Here is a 6,000-nt window from a genome sequence, read left to right as displayed (position 1 = left end):
ACACCATCCTTACAACCTGACATCTACATTGTATAACACCCTCTCTTCCCTCCCACCCACATGGTGTCCAATATATAGGACACATTCTTCCTCACAAACTCCTTCATACCACCTGGTGTCGTAGTTTTACTATACTTTTCAATCCCCTAGTCCCCAGGTTGAACAACACCCTCCCCAGCCTTGTGTTTAAGTAGATTGACTACCTCCCCACCACCTGGTGTCGTAGTTTTACTATACCCTACCCTTCCATCCCCTAGTCCCCAGGTTGAACAACACCCTCCCCAGCCTTGTGTTTAAGTAGATCAACTACCTCCCCACCACCTGGTGTCATAGTTTTACTATACCCTACCCTTCCATCCCCTAGTCCCCAGGTTGAACAACACCCTCCCCAGCCTTGTGTTTAAGTACCTCCCACCAGATCCCTCCCAGGTGCGTGAACAACACCAGCCTTGTGTTTAAGTAGATCAACTTCACCTCCCCACCACCTGGTGTTCTAATTATATAATACCCTCTCACACCCCGTCTTCAAGTTGTACATCTTCCTCATTCACCACCTGGTGTCCTACAGCACCCTTCCCTGCCACCACCTGGTGTTTGACTTGCACCCTCCCCAGACTGGTGTGTGGGTTACTCTGCCTGCATCTATTGATTTCTTGTACTTGCCAAGGATATATTTTTCATATGATAAAGCTTCCACAATGAAGTATATATAGCTGCTGCTGGATTAAAATGGTTCCTGTGTTTCACCAGCTTATGAAATATCATAACTCATACACTGTCGATTGATTTGCCCAGACCGTTGAATAATGAATTCCACAGTTATTTTAATGTGACATTTATACTGTTTCAATATATGAAAACATGTTGAATTGTCTTCCGTCCAGTCCTAATTTATGAAATATATATACAAATCAATACGAGAGTATATAAACTGTACAATAAATGAAAAGTTGACTATACTATACCATGATGACAGTAATAAACCCAAAACAGAACGTTGCAGTAGTTTAATACCTGACCTGAAGCCTGAGTATATGTGAGAGCTGGATGGGACGACATTGATCATGTTCTGTAGTTCCTTCAGTTGATAGTGAGCAGCAGTGTGCCTCACACCGGCATGCAGAGCGAGGAGATACTTCGTCCCTCCCTGGTCTAACCCAGCGTCATCCAGCTCCCAGACCTGGCAGTGTGTTCCTTGCATCGGCAGTAACAGCAGTTGATGAGAGGAAGGTTACCGTAGACAAGCAGCCCTACACTGAGGCAGGCTGGACCATGTGTCCATCTCCTACTGCCATGCTAACAGCAGCAATGCAGACATTGCCTGTATAATTATATGCGCAAATTTCTGTCAATTACCGTGGTAACGGTATTGGAGGCTGTGATATATGCTTGTGTTAGAGTACTGAGTAAAGTGGCTGTTCGACACCAGTGGGAGCAGCTCACCTGTCTCTGTCACAGCTGCCATGGACCTTCAAATGGGTAATGGTGAAATTTGTATTTTCAGCTAACACCATTGCCGCAGGACTTACAACCGGCTGGGAGTACTGTTTGAGCTGAGTGATTCTACACGGCTTCTGCCTGCTTCTAGAAGCAGCCTCTGTGGCAGTGTTGTAAGGATTATAATCAGTAAAGGTGTGGATGCATATCCTGTGGATTACCTGTATTCTCTCTGAAGGTGTTAACACTACTTCCTCGTCAGGTGAGTACCTGGCCGATGTTGCCATTTGTTCGTCAGACATTACCAGTGCTGCTAGTATGAATATGTTGTGTTGAAGTAGTATGTTGTCTCCGTTGCGGGTGGAGGATGCCGTGCTGTCTATTTCAGTATCGATGGTTAAGTGTCACAGACTCTAAATACCAGCTTAATGATGGATTCAGACATGACTTACATGCGATAATGAATTAATTACACAAACATCCTATACATAGTGTCTTTTGATGGCGTACACATGTGTGTGTAATAATATTACAAGTTGAAATGTGTTCATCTTTACCACATCATGTTGTTTTTGCAGTTTTTCATTAATGAAAGCATATCCATTCTTGATTCCATACACATGGATCTAAATGTGTATATTCATTTTCTTTGTTTTTTCTATGAATTTGAATTATGAATTTAATTTTTTGGTAAAATTAAAACAATTTATACCATATGTTGGTAGATCCAGATATGGGCATGTGAGTTCGAGTGATATTGATTTCATGATGGTGTTTTCTTCGTGCAGTGACTCATGTGATTAGTACACATATGTTGCAAGCATTCACCTGACTATTCAGTGTTAACCTACAAAATGTTTTTTACATCGGAGGTAAATATCAATATATTTTCATTAATTGTGAAAACTGTGCTGAAGCAAATTGAACATCTGTCAGCTTCTGTATGTGTACTGATGGACCCTCAGTTGAAAATTAAATTCACAAACGAAAATATTCAGTTATTGCAAATGTTGCTTGATAGATATTCTTGTACTGTTATTTATTTGTTTACACATGTTATTAATGAAGACTGTTGTTATTTTTTTATAGATAATTTGAGATCTAAATGTTTAAATAGTTGATCCTTGCAATTTTTTATCTCTTAGAGTTTTTGTTTGTTTGAGCTTAATGCCTCATTCACGATATGCCAGCCATGACAGCTTTTGATCTTCTGAATGGGGACACCATGACATGCATCACCCAAGTCTGTCAAGTTGCCTGCTTTGGCAAGCATGGGTTGCTGAAGGCCAGTCAGAGCTACAGATAACATTTTGGGTCATTGAGTTATGTACTCTCTTGTGTTCATCTCAATTGGGTATCCTAATTTTTCTTTGAGTAACCAAATAAATTGTACTCACCCCACTCAAACTCAAGTGGGTATTTTGCCATTTTCCATTAAATTTGAAAATATAGTAAAGTTTAAATGTTAATGTTTGTTATTTATATTCGATCTGTAATATGAGAAACGATAAGAAAGACTGCAAGTTCTCAAGTTCATGTCCTGAAATAGAACCTCTCAATATACTTCAGTTATTTTATCTATCCACTGGTACGCAAGCTAAGATTTGACATTTTTGTATGTTCGCATGTAAGATGACATTTATTGAGTATTTACAAAAATTCGAGCGTACTGTACGCAATAGACTGAATAGAAATGGATTTTTCACATAAATATTTGCGTAATTTACGCAGATACGCAGCTTATCTGTACCTCTGGCCAGTTCTAACCTGGACCTTCACAGGTTAATTTTTGTGTAAATGTGTTTGTCAGTCATATGGTTGCGTGTCATTTCTGTTTGTATTACCCTGACAAACTAGTCAAAATATCATCCAAAATGAAATTTCCCACTGCTGTAAGGCAGATATAGGTTTTGCTGCAGACAGATTCTTTTGTATCCAGTTCAGACATCTCAAGGTTAAAAGTAATTGTAGGTTCAAACGGTTTGAAAAATGTCAATACACCTTCATCAGTAGTTGCGTTTGTGTTGCATCTGACTGAGCACCTCACGGTAACATGAGCACCGTGGTCTGACATGGATTAATTAGACAACAAAAGTGTCAAACGTCTTCCTATATTCAAAAGAGATCCCAGGTCATGTGTTAATGAATCACTAACAAATAGTGATGACACCTGGTGATCCAAAGAGGTCAACATCTGTCACAAACACATGCAAGGGCAAGTCAAGACACTTATAGCAGGAAACCCATTGATGATGTCATGTCCTTGAAAGATGGTGGGTAATAACATTGTGTCACTCACTATCTTAACTTTTGTCACTCACTATCTTAACCAATAAAATCATACAAAACAACTTTCAAAGCTCAGTCATAGATAAACAGACTTTGACAGAACCGACAAGACACATTCAAACACAATCGCTGAATATGATTCTTATTACAGTTAGGCGTAAAGATCTGAAGAGGATGAGGAGCAGATTGATCATTTTTAAGCAAATAAAAAAATTCATATATTGCATAAAACATTATATTTAGTTAGGCATTGAACTTCACAGTGCATTGATGCATCTGTTGGGCATGACAGACTCCTGTCTTGACCTGATGATGTTTCAAGGTTGTGTCTACATTGTGCCCATGCTTGTGGGTGTAACCAAAGTGGTCAGTGTTTGAGATCACCTTCACTTCGGACTCCCACCCACATTAAGTTGTCACTCTATGATGTAACAGGAATACTGGTCAAAGCAGGATTAAACCCAACCCACTCACTCATAGTCTGTCATACAGACCCTGAAGCAACTAACTCACACATTAAATCTTCATTCATATTTGTGAAGAGTCGTAACAACACTAGCGGTTTGCTCTCAGACTCCTAGGTTATGTAGTTTGTATCCAACACAGATTGTATGTTTTCATGTTGATAAACATTTGATATCACGTGTCAGTTGTGTCAGAAATGTCAGGTTGTGACAGTAAATATGACGTTCATCTAGCAAATCCATGCCACACGGACAGAGCCAATATGGAAGGATGGGCAGAATTCCAGGGGAGGTGGTTAGGATGATGAAGACTTTTTAAACATGACATGACTTCCCCATTAACACCTGTGGCTGATGTCAGGGGGTCTGTGTAAGTTACAAGATAAATGTTTGTTTTTTCTCTGTGTTTGTGAGACTGTACGTCGTTCTCTGCAAGGCACCACTTCATGTAATGCTGGTGGAGTGCATCTGTAAAAACTGTCCCACAAGCAAGACTACACATGGAGGATTAGTAGTAAATTAGGCGTAGTCTATAAATGATTGAGACATACATTGTAGGTGTTTCTTCTGTCATCTGGGAGTATGTTGTGCTATCTACCAGCTGGCACAGAAAAAATGGGCTTCACAGATTGAATCAGATTTGAACGTGAGCCCTGGGAAATTAACACCTTTATCACTGGGCTACTCCTTCACATGTGAAGTGTAGCAAGTAGACTAACAATTAGTCCCTGAAATACAACTGATTTATGGATATATATCTACAGAATAGAAAATACAATCCAAAAGGAATACCAAACAATGCTAAAGCCCACAGCGGAAGCAATCTCCCCAGTGGATCCCATTAGTTGCCTCTTACGACAAGCATGGGTTGCCATTCTAACCATGCTTCACGGGTTCCCAAGCCTGAATCCCAATCCAAACCCTATCTCCAACCCAACACCCAAACCCAACCTTGACCCTGAGCCCTAGGCCCAAGCCGAACCAAAACCCAACTCCAAAATCCAAAAGGAATACCAAGCAATGCTAAATCCCAGAACTGAAGCAATCTAGACTTGCCACATGATTCGAGGCTTGAGTTGGTATCATTCCTTAGCCTGGTGTCTAGAAAGACGATGTTGCAATGTGTAACCCACACTGCTGATGGATCAGATCGGACCTGGATGATTAACCGTTTTGTAATGTCCCAATTTAGTGTGTTAAAACAGGAGGAGGATCAGTCAATGTTGGTGTGAGGATGGCGCCATCATGTTAAAACTGTTGTGTGCGGAACTAACAGGTCATGTGTTTAGATCTGATGGAGATTCCTGAAGTAATCAGCACTGAAGACGTGTGACGAACATTTTATAACAGATTTCAGATCCTTTAATCCCATCTCAACACACTGTCTTCTCCCCTCTTTCTTCCTCCACACATATACCCACCCCTCCATATCTCCGTAATACTGACATAAGCCTCACTCACTCACTCACTCACTCAGGCATGGCATGCCCTCTGTCTCTCCACACATTATGGTGGCAGTGTTTCTCCTCACTAGTTCGGTCTAGTCAGTTCCTTCACATGTTTTAGCAAGCTAAACCAATAAATGATCAGTACCGAGGCAGCAGTCACCATGACCCTGTACTCCAACAATGTCAGGAGTTATTGTTTTGTGAGAGTGTTGTCACCACTCTACAGGGTTAGACGTAAAGCTGACTACACAGAGGACTGGATTACTTAAACTGTTGCTAACAGTACGAATTACTTAAACTGTTGCTAACAGTACATAATTGGCATAATGAGGCTCAATATGCAGGGTTAATTGACTATATGA

The 6,000-nt window shown here is 40.5% G+C and overlaps 1 protein-coding gene across 1 annotated transcript in view; it reads left to right on the top strand.

The window, feature by feature from the left end:
- Positions 1-964: 964 nt before the first annotated feature.
- LOC124267260 overlaps positions 965-6,000 on the top strand; it is a 219,708-nt gene continuing 214,672 nt past the window's right edge. Inside the window, 1 exon segment of the mRNA XM_046702172.1 lies at positions 965-1,699. The gene's annotated coding sequence lies outside the window, so the exon portion shown is untranslated.

This window comes from Haliotis rubra, unplaced genomic scaffold (genome assembly GCF_003918875.1).
Source record: "Haliotis rubra isolate DU_JTF1 unplaced genomic scaffold, ASM391887v1 Scf130, whole genome shotgun sequence".
Taxonomy (NCBI): Eukaryota; Metazoa; Mollusca; class Gastropoda; order Lepetellida; family Haliotidae; genus Haliotis; species Haliotis rubra.
Note: the sequence above shows the minus strand (reverse complement) of the source record. Positions and strands in the feature narration are given on the sequence as shown.